The 13,374-nt window shown below is 38.5% G+C and overlaps 1 long non-coding RNA gene across 1 annotated transcript in view; it reads right to left on the bottom strand.

The window, feature by feature from the left end:
- Positions 1 to 672: 672 nt before the first annotated feature.
- Positions 673 to 13,374, bottom strand: part of LOC131480582 (uncharacterized) — a 39,566-nt gene continuing 26,864 nt past the window's right edge. The window contains exon 3 of the long non-coding RNA XR_009245632.1: positions 673 to 820. This is a non-coding gene — a long non-coding RNA (uncharacterized LOC131480582). The remainder of the gene's footprint in view (positions 821 to 13,374) is intronic.

The raw sequence follows: 13,374 nt of genomic DNA, 5'->3' as shown, positions 1-13,374 counted from the left end.
GCAGAACCCCCTGGAGATCTGTACCAGAGAAGATCTTTGTTGTTGAATACATTTATTAACCATTTATAAGATCAGGCGAATAAAATAATGATATTATTCAGTGACCCTAAATTTTCAGACCAATAAGGACTACAGGGGACTCCAGTAAGACTTAAGAAAACTAGGTAATTGGACAATCTGATGAAGACATTTGAAACAGGCAAGTGTGAAGTGATGCCCATCTGAAAGTACAATTTAAGCTAATCATACACAGTGATGGGTATTGAATTAGCCATGACCTTCCAAGGAAAAGATCATGAGCTTTGCTCAATGTGCAACAGTGCTAAAAATAAGTCACTGGAAGAGGAGTGAGAATAATGTGGAAAATATTAAGGTGCCATTATATAAATTGACAGCATATCCTTGTCTAGAATATTAGGGTTGAGTTTTTGTCACCTCATCAGAAAAAGATGAAATGGAAGAAACAGAAAAATGCACTGAAGCCCAGCTAAACTAATTGGAAATATAAGATAAGATTCATAATAAAGGGAATATTTTTTATGTTCCATTTAAAGCTCTCCCGTTGCAAAAATTCTATAGGGATGTAGAAGACAGACATTTTTGATTCTCAATAGCATCTGAGGTATACCCATTAAAGAGAAAATAAGCACTGACATTTTGTACTACAGTCTCTAGACTTTGGTAATCATGGCATTTTTATCCTCAAATAGTGTCTTGAGTCCTGTTCAGAGTAGTAGAAGTTGGTGGCATCTTTTGAAAAAGAAATCTTCCTGGGAAATCCTTTTTAGCTGATCTAAATCAATACATGTATGTGCATCACCTATAAAAATGATAAAGCATATTCACACTGAAAGCTTGGGCTACTGTATGACCTAAGGCACTCTAAGATAAAAAAAATGAAATATTAAAACTCACAAGTTTTATAATATACTATAACTGAATGGATAAAATTTGAAATTCATAAAATTGGGCTTTAGTTTTTGGTAGATATGCTAATTTATGAATCACTTCATTACTTTTCTCAACTTGTTTTATGCTTATTCACCAATGCTAAGTTATTGTATTAAAAAAAAGATTTATTTTGTTTTTATTGGAAAGGCAGATTTACAGAGAGAAGTAAAGACAGAGGTACATTTGGCTCACTCCTCAAGTGGCCACAACAGCCAAAGCTGAGCCGACACAAAACCAAGAGCCAGGAGCTTCCTCTGGGTCTCCCATGCGAATGCAGCAACCCAAGGCTTTGGGCCATCCTTTACTGCTTTCCCAGGAGACAAGGAAGGAGCTGGAAGGGAAATGCAGCAGTTGGGACATGAACTGGCACCCATATGGAATCTCGGTGTTTGCAAGATAAGCATTTAGCAAATAGGCTATTGCGTTGGGCCCTGTATTTTTTTAAAGATGTATATATTTATTAAAAGGCAGAGTTAGAGAAAGAGAGAGACAGGGAAGAAGGGATGGAGGGAGAGAGAAGGAGGGAGGGAGGGAGAGAAGGAGGGAGGGAGAGAAGGAGGGAGGAAGAGAGAGAGAGATGGAAAGAAAAGAGACATTACATCCTCTGATTCACTCCCCAAATGACCATGACTATCATGGTAAAGCCAGGAACCTGTTAAATTCATGTTGGTTTCTAACCTGAGTAGCAAGGGTATGACTACTTTGGCCATCTCTTGTGCTTTCCCAGGCACACTAGCAGGGAGCTGCATCTGAAGTGCTCCTGCTGCTGAGACTCAGGACTTGAGCCAACAGTTTCATATGGGCTGCAGACATCATGGGTGGTGGCTTAATGCACTTTAGCACGTCAAAACATTGGCTGCTGAAGGTTATTTTCAGTCTCTATTGAGTCTGAAGATTTCACCCAAGTTAGCAAATAATAAAAAATGAGGTTAAGATGAGACAATATTGTAAAATAAAAGAAATAGGAAAGTAAAGGTACTGAGGCTTTGTTCTCTTGCTTGCTAGCAAATGAGGTGAGCTTGATTCCATTTCCATGATTAACTTTGAAAGTTCATACACAAATGCTGATCATATAATTTGCTTTGAAGAAGTCATGAGAAATAACATCCAAGATGAATTCAAAAATATCTGAATCTAAAACAGATGGTCCCTAGCTTTTGTTAGGTTGTGTAACAATTTTTGACTATGATGTTTTGAAAGTGATGCTCATTTGAAACACACCTTATTTTGAATTTTGATCTCCCAGGCTGCATGATCTTCTCTCATGATGTGGGGCAATGGCAGGAGCTGCAACTCTGTCTGTCCCATGAACCTGAGGGGACGCAGCCTACAATCCACTGTGTACAGCATTGTGGCTCAGCTCTTATGTGTGGAAGTTATGTGTCAGGTATATTTTCAATGTAATGTTTCTAATTTATAATAGATTTTTTGGCATGTAACTCCATTGTAACAGAAAGGGCATCTGCACTTAGTAGAAAGAAAAATAAATCACTTGGGTTGTATACCTTGGGGTAATGACTTAAAAAATACTAACTACTGAAAAATTAGTTTCATAATTGTCTACAATTCCTTGGCTTACATTTTCTTTTCCTACATGACAAGTGGAATCTTGAGCAACATTTTTTCCAGAATGATATAGATTCTTTAATGCTTTAGAGGGTAATATCTTTCTCTGCATAAAACTCAATAGTTCTTTCTATAAATTAGATAGAAATATTATGAAGGGAATATGTTTTATGTTACATTTAAAGCTCTTCTGATGCATGTTTTAGTATTTGTGTTTGTTTGCAAAATATTATCTAGGTTGCTCTTATAGAAACAAATTAAGATCGACCAACTAGACAAGAAGAAAAAGTCATTGTTTCAGACTTTTCTGTAGTAAGGAGTAAGCTACTGTTGCTTGTCTGTTGGCAGCTTCTCACAGGCAGAGAGGGTGGGAAGGCTTAATGGTGGGAAAAAGTGGAGGCTTCAGTGACGTGTGGACTGGCAGCTGATGTAATGGAGAAGCAGTAGGGTAACCTAACTATAACTGAACCATCCCACATGATTGGTCAGGGGCACATATTTTGTTGTCTCTAGCTGTTTCTAATAAGGAAGCAAGGACAAAATTTAGAGAGGATGCCAGTGGTTACTGAAGTTCTGGACATTTGGGGCAAGGTATTCTGCAAGTTACTGTTTGGCATTTGGGGTTTAGGTAGTCTGATTTCAGGCAAGTCTGATTTATAGAAATATGCTGATGATGGGCTGATTTCCTAGGCATTTTACTGCAGGTTTGGGGTCAGAGTTCTCTTTGTATATATAGCCTAGCCATTGTGAGTTGTCTTTCCATAAAATACCACCAAAAACCAAGTTTACATTTTGAGATGACTGATCTGTAAATATAAGACTTCCATTTTTGAACAGCATTTTAATTTGTTAATGCCTGATGTAAATCATTGACAAGAGAATAAAACTTTTGGAAGTGTCAGATAATGAAAAATTTCCATTTGAATACAGTAAATTATAGAAATCATAGTTGAAAACATGACAGTTTTTGAAGGAAAAAAAGCTGTTATATATTTAAAACTAGCTCTATAATTTTATCTTACTAATTCAAGAGCATACCTTTTGAGTCACCATCCAAGTTTGAATAATGCTCTGTTGAAAGTTATACTATCTCAGGCCAGCAGGGCACCCTTTTGGAAACTGTTTCAAGCATTCTATTAACATACCAACAGGTCAAGTATGTTTACTAGATTTGTTACAGGCCCACTCTCCCTCCCAAGAACATAGTGTGAAAAAGAAAGATTTGCTTTAGCAATGAGGAACCTTTAACTGATGGATTAGATAATATTATATTTTCAACTGAATGATAGTAAGTAAGCAGAAAGAGCTAATTTCTTTCTAGGTGCTAGTACTGACATTTAGCCATGTATAATATACTAACACAATTAACTAAAATATACCGTTCCTGAAATGTGCTATAACCAAATGCACTATATTTTTCATATGATTTGCAATTTCCATGGAGAGCTCATTTGGATTACGTTTATAATATTCATTTAGCAAACTCCATTAGCAATGTTTACAAGTGCTTATGGATCCAGTAAATGAGTTTGCGGATGTGCTGTGAAGAAAGCTAAATGCAGCCATTTGTGTGTGGGATCTAATGCATAAACTCATTCCAATCAGGCAAGGTATACAGAGCATTTAACCTGAGAGCCTGGATTCTTACATGGCTCCTACATGGTTCCCTAATATGACTGAATTGGTTAACCTTTTGGTTTCTGGATTTCCTTTTCTGAAGGAGAAAACTAGAGTAATAGGAGCAGCTGAGCATAACAATCCTTATGAACAAGCCAACTAACCAGATACGTGCACAAAATAGAGATGCAAATTCAGTCTCTTCCTTGCTGTAAATTAGCTCTTTTGTCACACTCAGGTTCCTAGAACACTAATCACGTTAATGGGAATGACGTTTAAGAAAATATCCTCGGGCCCGGCGGCGTGGCCTAGCAGCAAAAGTCCTCTCCTTGAAAGCCCCGGGATCCCATGTGGGCGCCGGTTCTAATCCCAGCAGCTCCACTTCCCATCCAGCTCCCTGCTTGTGGCCTGGGAAAGCAGTTGAGGATGGCCCAAAGCTTTGGGATCCTGCACCCGCGTGGGAGACCCGGAAGAGGTTCCAGGTTCCTGGCATCGGATTGGCGTGCACCGGCCCGTTGCGGCTCACTTGGGGAGTGAATCATCGGATGGAAGATCTTCCTCTCTGTCTCTCCTCCTCTCTGTATATCCGGCTTTCCAATAATAATAATAAATCTTTAAAAAAAATATCCTAGTGACCTGAAAGAGTTCTGCTTTTTGCAAATGTATAGAAAGTTCAAGTGTCACAAATCCTTATAATGATAAGTTTTATGGTACATGATTTTGACCACAATGAAAAGAAGTTTTCAGCAGTGATAAATAACAACAAGTAAAAACACTTTTTGTGTTTGTACCTGGAGAGGCTGATTCTTTGGTTGGGAAATAGAGGTCAGTTAGGAAGGACACAGACCCTTCATTAGAGCACTGATGATCTACACAAACTTTGAACTTGCCAGCTCATTTCTAAGTCGTTGTTTATTCTAGGTCAAAGCAGGGGTGGGATGTGGGATCTGCCGAGAGAGTATGTCAGCAATACTCCATCCTGTATGTATCTCCCAGGAAGGTCTGTACTAACAGTAATTCATGCTTACTGTAAGCCATAAAACTTAATATATAACTCTAATCATTACAACAATCCTATGCTGTAAGGTGGTGTTAGTCATCTTAGAAATGAGGAAAATGAGGGTTAGAGAAATTTAATAATGCATTTTGAGGTCAAACAGCTACAAAGCAACAGTTCTGGAACTTGAACTTGTGTCTGTTGTGTCTGTATCTGCTGCTGTTAACCACTGTTAACCACTGATATTTTCATTAGCTTTTACACAAAATTGATTGAAACAGAGAATCAAAAATCATTCCAAGGGTTACATAGTTGTTCCTTTGAAGTCAAAGTTCTAATTTGGGCCTTTTGAAGATAAAGGTTATGATTTCTCATCTTGAATCTAAATTTAGGTCAGTGATCCAAAAACTCAAGTCATTTTCAATTTGTTAAGAAACTTATCAAACAGTGCCATCCAACGAGGATATTTTCTTGTCTTCTTTCAAAATCAAGATAGGAATTTCAGTTATTATTCAAAATTTCTTTTCACAAATAAGTTTTTTTTTTACCATAGAACACAGATGCTCTTAACTCCCTAGCAGTCACCATCTGTACCTCAATTTACATTTCCCAAAACACTGCTGACATCTGTTTAAATGCCAATCTCTCCCCAGCTTAGTAGGATTTTAGCTAAAAGTGATATGAATGATTTGGAATTTCAAAATTATACTGATTTTCTCCAAAATGCTCAATGGCTCCAGGTACACAGGGTTTATGTTCTCCTTTGAGAAGATTTTTCACAAAATGAAGGGTAATATTGAAATTGGCCTGTCATTTCCAGGGGAATGTGGTCCTGTAATGCTATTGATGGGGAAAGGACAGCAAAAGCTCTGACTTCTCAGGGAGAGAATTTTGGGAGGTTGGAAATCCTCCCACAGAATAACTTCCCCCATTTCTTCCCTTCTGCTAAAGTCATCCAACTAAAATGGCTTTAAGCAAACAATTTTTTTGTATATGGTTCTCAAACTAATTCAAATAAAGTGGTTTCAAAAGATGACTAATATAAAATTTTAAAATAATTGCAGCATCCAAGACTAATCTCTCAAAAGAACTTCCACATTGGAAGAACCCATTTGCTCTTGTTTGTGTTTTGGAATCAGACAGACTGGAGTCTGACTTCATATATTACTAATTGTATGGCTTGGTTTATTTAATCAAGTTAAGCTTCAGTTGGTTGCCTCACATGTAAAATGGAGATTACTTTAATATTTCTTCAGGCTGTATGAGTATAGTGTATTTACCCAGTGCCTGGTGCACAGTTCTCAATAAAGGTGACACTGACTGATACCTACCTTTATGTCATCAAGGAACATATATGGATTTTAGTCTCATGGTATGTGGTATGTTTTAGTTTTGTGCAGGGAAAAAATATCCAATACGGAATAATTCATGAAGCATAGAAATTTACTTTCTTAAAGTTCTGACTAGAAAGTCTAAGATTGAAGTTTCAGCAGTTTCAGTTTTCTGCTGAGGATTGTTTTCTGCTTCCGAGAAGGTGTCCTGATGCAGATTCCCCAGGAGGGAAAGAACATCGTATTCTGAGATGGTGAAAGCCACAACAGCCAGCTAGAAAGGATACTGTGTGAAGATGACGTAAAAGACTTTAACCTCAATTGTAATAAAGGAGCCCTCGTGGCCAATCTCAAAAGATCTATCTCTTCCTTTGTATTGGAAACATTTGAATTTTGGAGGAGACAGTCATGTTATACATAGCACAGTGTAATGTTTTACAAGGAAGAACATGGAATCTTTTAACTGTTGGTTTAGTTGTAACAATGCTAGGAAAGTTAATTCATCTTTAGAGTCCTGAGTTCCTGTAATATCACTTATCTTACCACATTATCGTATATAGAGGAGGTAATATTCAAAAAGAATAGAGGGCAGAATTATGGTTATTTTGGAAATGAATCTTAGATTAATAATCTTTTAAAAAAAGATTTATTTATTTTTTATTGCAAAGTCAGATATACAGAGAGGAGGAGAGACAGAGAGGAAGATCTTCCATCCCATGATTCACTCCCCAAGAGGCTGCAACGGCTGGAACTGAGCCAATCCAAAGCCAGAAGCCAGGAGCTCTTCCAGGTCTCCCACATGGGTGCAGGGTCCCAAAGCTTTGGGCCATCCTCGACTGCTTTCCCAGGCCACAAGCAGGGAGCTGGAAGGGAGCTGGATGGGAACTGGAGCTGCTGGGATTAGAACCGGCGCCCATATGGGATCCCGGGGCGTGCAAGGCAAGGACTTTAATCACTATGCTATCACACTAGGCCGATTAATAATTTTTTAATGAGATACAGATTGTTGTACAAAGATAGCAAGTTTAATATAGTGCTAATATTTGGCATTTAAAAACCGACAAATGTTTGAAATTGTAACTTGGAAAATTTTCTAGAAGGCAACTTGGGTATGACTATATCAAATTTAGATGTAACAGTTTCTGGGTTGCAAACCATGTATGAGCTTGCTACACTTGAATCTTTAAGAGCATAAGAATTTCCAATGTCACCAGCATGAAATATTGACCAACCATAGTGCCCAAGGGAACATGATGCTTAGAAGTTTTTTTCTTATCTAAAGACCAAGATTTTAGAGGATAATTGTGTTTAGAGGATAGTTGTATTTATGAAATATTTAAATGCATTTTTAAAATGTAGATAAAAATTCTAATAATGACAAGGCATTACTCTTTTCCTGTTTCCAGTATTAACTGTCACCGAACAGTTCTTCAAGTAGTTCTCATAGCAAAGGAATCAGACCATCATCTAGTAAGATTGCTATGTAAAGAAGAGAAAATTTCCATAGTTTCTTTCCATTTTGTTTGGCAAAACATCTCAGTTAAAATGAGATGTCTGACTCATTTCTACAGCCAAATATTTTTGAAATAAAAGTTTGAGTTATAAAAATAAAAAAAATTAAAATCCAGTTAAATGCTAAATCAGACTTATAACTTGCTGATTTCCAACCAAAATGTTTAGGAATAAAACTGTAGTTAAACAAGTAGTTTCTTTTTAAATTTTAAATTAAAGCAGTCAAATCTTTTCCTTAAACTGAGTTTAACAGCAAAGGCTAAATGAGAAACAGATAAAAGCAAGTGTATTCTGCTTAAAGAAGGAAGAGACCAATCATTTTCCTTCCAAACTCCTTCCTTCCCTCCTCTATCCCTGTGATCATATTATACCATGCTGAAAAGCCTAGGGCTCTCAGAAACATAATTAGTCCAGCTGTTCTTTTGGTTTCATCTATTTTTAACAGAGAGACAGACTAGCATTTGGGTATAGAGCATTGATCCTGTCAACTTGAGTAGGCAAAAGAAAGACATATAGATAGCTGGCCGCTCAGTTCTCTGTTCAGTGTTTGAGAGCAAGGGTTCTTTTTTTTTTATTTTAAGATTTATTTATTTTTATTACAAAGTCAGATATACAGAGAGGAGAGACAGAGAGAAAGATCTTCCATCCTATGATTCACTCCCCAAATGCGTGCAACGGCCGGTACTGTGCCGATCCGAAGCTGGGAACCTGGAACCTCTTGCAGGTCTCCCACGCAGGTGCAGGATCCCAAAGCTTTGGGCCATCCTCAACTGCCTTCCCAGGCTACAAGCAGGGAGTTGGATGGGAAGTGGAGCTGCCAGGATTAGAACTGGCACCCTTATGGGATCCCGGGGTGGGGCATTCAAGGTGAAGGCTTTAGCTGCTAGGCCACGCCGCTGGGCCCGAGAGCAAGGGTTCTGAATACAGACAAGACAGCAAATTTGACTTTTATTGGTGATAAACTTTTTGCTGGACTTAGTAGATTTCCTCTAATGTCTTTCAAATCAAGAGGACATGTGCCAAAGCTTTAAAGAGTAACTCTAAGGGACATATTGGTACAATGTCAAAGCAAAGGTCTGGTGAGAACATGAACGTTCTTAGAAAGCACACAGACTCTGTAGTACATCCTACCTACAAAGGCAAGGTTGCTTTGCCCTTGCTAAATTGCCCTTGGTGAGGCTGTGGACAGGAAAATGTCACCATGCCCTGGCCTCTGCCTCACGCCCTGTGAAATGTTCATGAGGCTCCTACAGAGATTTTCCTCTGGTGTTTTTTAACTGACATCTGGGTTTTAGATTCCAACTGCCAGAAATCATTCCATTCAAAGATGAAACTTGAAAATCTGCATTGTGATGACCCCAGACCTGAGGCAGACAGACATTGTTTGGGATTGGTGCTTCCAGTGGGCACTCCTGGATGGGAACTGATGATGGAGGAAGGAGAGGCAAACAAAGAGAGTGGGAAAAGAACTGGATAAGCTGCTAAATCGTTGATTGGTTCTTTAACTCCTGATTCTGTGCAGTTGAAAGCAGCCCAGTTAAAACCAAAAGCTGTATGTCACAGACCCCTATGGAAACACCAGATGAAAGAAATCCACAGTAGAGTTCTATAACTCCAGCCCCTTATGGTTATGCAGAGTGCAACTGTGTCTCGACTTGCTGGGAGCTCTGTGTTTTGGGGCAAATTAATGAGCTTCCCTATGAAACCTTGGTTCTCTCAACAAACTCTAGTGCTTCTCAGACTGTATTAAAAGAATTTTTAAAGAAAAATTCCAGTCTTTTATAGGTGGATACTTTTGTAAAATACAATAAAAATAAAATTCTAGAAATTATGAAATCTTCAAAAATGTGTATTTATATATATAAGAGACAGAAGACAGAGAAAGTTCCCATCCACTAGTCCATGCCCTAACCTGACCTCAGGGGCCAAGGTTGGGTTTGTGCTGAGGTTAGGAGTCAGGAACACAATTTAGGTGCCCCATGAAAGAAGAAACCTAATTACTTCAGTTGTCACTACTGCCTTCCAGGGTGTTATGATAGCGAGAAGCTGGAGCTGAGAGTTGGAGCCGGGAGTTGAACTGAACTACTGCAATGTGGGATATGGGTGTTTATTAGCCTAAAGAACCTCTCCCAAATGCTTGGATTTTTCATTCTTAAATTCACCAGACATTAAATTATTCAAATTTCTTTTAAAGTTTCCAAACATTCACAGTTTCTACAATATTATATTCTAAGCCAGTATCATTTTTTAACTGACATCAGTCCATGAACTAGACTTTGATTCAACATAATATAGACCCTAATGAAGCTCACCTTATGGAAGATTGAGATTAAATGGATGGATAGAATTATGAATATATTTGATGATCACATTCACTTATTGGAAGTCAGAGTTCAGAGAGAAAGAGAGAAAGAGAGAGAGAGAGAGATTCCCTCCCCAGATAGCTGCAACAGCTAGGCTAAGCCTTGCCCAAGGTAGGAGCCAGGAACTACTCCCAGGTTTCCCATGTGGGTGGGACTGGTGCCCATGTTGAATGCTGGCATCACAGAGCAGCCTTACCTGTTGGGCCACAATACCAGTCCCATTCTTTTGTTTTCAGCAGAAAAGATTCTACCTTTTGAAGTCCTAAGCAACCTATAGGTTTACATAAAGAACACATTAGAAGGAGAATGAAGGAATAGTTTAAATCACACTCTCTTGAGAGAATGAGAAATAGGTCTCAGGGATACCTGCTGAAGGTTCAAATTTCGGCAGACAGCCACAAAAACTGGGAGTGTGAACTGACAATGTTCAAACCAGAGGCCCAGCTTCATCTGTCAGTGGTGTTCTGGTAAATGGGAGGATCCTGAATTTAATTTCCCTCCATAGAGCTCTTGGGACCCCAATCTCTGCACTGGTAAGCACTTGGGCTTGAAGACATACACACACAAGTTTCAAAGTCAATTTATTGTCAGTAGGACCATAAATATGATTATTTAAATTCTCCAAGGCCCCATTTTTTCCTGTGTAAAGTATGTAATAATAATATTGCCTATTTTTCTTAATACTGCTGAAAGGATTAAATAATCCCCATTAATGTTTAACAGTTTTTAAGTGACTAACATTAGCTCTAAGACCAGGATGAACTTTAGTGTTGCCAAACTAGTGTATGGCCAAAATTTCCTTGGCACTATGGACACAAAGGGTCAGCAGCAGCGGCAGCATAGGGTTTCTGGGACAGAGAAGAGGAAAAGAACCTCAGACCTCTGTCACCACTTTTAAAATGTCTCTGACCTTTGAATTATGACTTTCCCTATAGCTATCTAACACTCCCTCTCTTTCCCTTCACCCCAGCTGTGAAAGAGATGGTTATAATATGGAAAAATGAATCAAAGCCTTGAATACATCATCCAAGGTGAGGAAAACTGCAGGGGTTGAGCACAAGTCTGGGAAAGCAGGAGTTTCCCCCCCCTTTTATCCCCCTATCTACACAATGTGCACAGAAGATCTGTGATTAAAATTCTTAACACGATTTCAAGGCATCACCTTCCTAGGTGGATGACACGCAAAGGCAGGCACAGAGATTGAGGAATAATCTGACTGAAGTGGCTCATTTGTAAGAGCTTGAGTAACACTCCATAATGAATTTGCTATTTACTGATATAGCAGTGCATTCATTTGACATTAATGGGCAGGGCCAATGTACAGTCATAGTTATTTTATTTAAATTCAAGCTTTGCTACCAGGCAACTAGACTGCTGCTGAAGGAAAGTGATATGCCAATTTCAAAGGTACGTATTGCCATGCCGTCTGGTAGCTGAACAATATAAAGAAAATATTTTAAAAATAGGGGAAATTATATGTGCTAGCCAATGATGCTAAGATGATGTTAATAATAATAAGCTTTAGTTATAAGGCACAGTTAATGCAAAGAGCTTTCCTGAAGGGTGTTAACTTACAAGAGGTGAATTTAAGTTGCAAAGTGGATCACTGGCACCCAAACGCTTCTCCTAACTTATATAATTACAGAATAAATCTCATTGGGGATAATTTTAAATTAAGTATCAGTGGATCTCAGTCCCCACCCTATTCTCATTCTCCAACTCTTCTCTAGTTCTTTCTGGAACCTTTAGACATGGTGGTATCTCTAAATTCCTTGGAAAGAGCCACTTCTGATATTTTGGTCTCCTCATCATTGTTCTAGTATAGCTCTTCCTTAGGGAGTTGTCCTATTTCTGCATGCTGTGGAGTGTTAGAGTTGAGACAATAATTCTCTATAACCAAGACTGTCACCAATACAGGGAAGTGAAGACAGAACCACGGCATTCCCTGCATTGATTTCATTTGACTCCTCCCCTAAGAATCTTCTGCAAAGTCCGTGCAAATATTACTCATGCAATTGAGCATTGTCCAAGTGGAGAGGATCATCCACTTCCACTTACTGGATGCCTTGGATCCTGATTCCAGTCCAATAAAGTGTACCACCAGGTGAAAGCCGAATCAGATCATCTCAATAATTTGTACCTCCACATGAATGAGTTTTTAAGGTCTCTTTCTAGGAGTATGTTTCACTAAGAGAGGAGCTGTGGAATAGGGGTTCCCTAAGGAAGAAATGACGGGGATAGGCAGGCAAAACATTGAGAATAACAAACCATCTTTCACTATTTTATTGTTGAGCTCCAAAACAATTTTGTTACTATTGCTGGTGATCTACAAATGGAGTAGCTAACTAGCTAAAGTAACCAAATACTAAGAAGAAATGAGACATTCAAATATATTTTCATGCAAGTAACCACTGTCCATGGTCCACTCCAGTATTTGGCATTACTGATCTATGAGTCTGAATTAGGACGTTTTCTTGAAAATTTGAGATGGAATTCCCACTCAGAGTGATTAGCATTCTTTTGCCGATTATGAATGGTGTCCTTTCAAAGACAAGGCAACTTTCCATGCCTGTGATTTAATAACCTTTGTCTTGTCTGAGGGTATGTTTCAGAAAATGGCTGCAAATAATTCTCATATTTACACTCTAAAGAGAACATAATAGCTATTCTCTGGAAATTTCTCATATCCCGGTCATTTTTGTTTTAGCCTTGCTTTGGGAGGGGGGCAGGTGAAGAGGAAATTAGTGTTTGAAAGGAGTTGGCCAAGCTGACAGATTGTCTCATTCAGTTGTCTGCCTTCAGACTGTGTCATTTTCAGTGACATGAATTCAGAGGGAGTGCAGACAGCTGGAGACACCAGTACAGTCAGGGTAAGGGTTTCTGATTTGGTCATTTGCAAGTTCTTAAAAATAGCTCCTCCTCTAGGGAACCTCATAATTTAATAATGCCATTTATCAAAAAGTATTTACCAAGCAGCAATTGCTTTGTTTTCTTTGTTTACTAAGGTAAACCAGAGATGCTTCGCAATCAGAAATTC

This window comes from Ochotona princeps, chromosome 6 (assembly GCF_030435755.1).
Source record: "Ochotona princeps isolate mOchPri1 chromosome 6, mOchPri1.hap1, whole genome shotgun sequence".
In the NCBI taxonomy this organism is placed as follows: domain Eukaryota; kingdom Metazoa; phylum Chordata; class Mammalia; order Lagomorpha; family Ochotonidae; genus Ochotona; species Ochotona princeps.
This window is presented reverse-complemented; position numbering and strand designations above follow the sequence as displayed.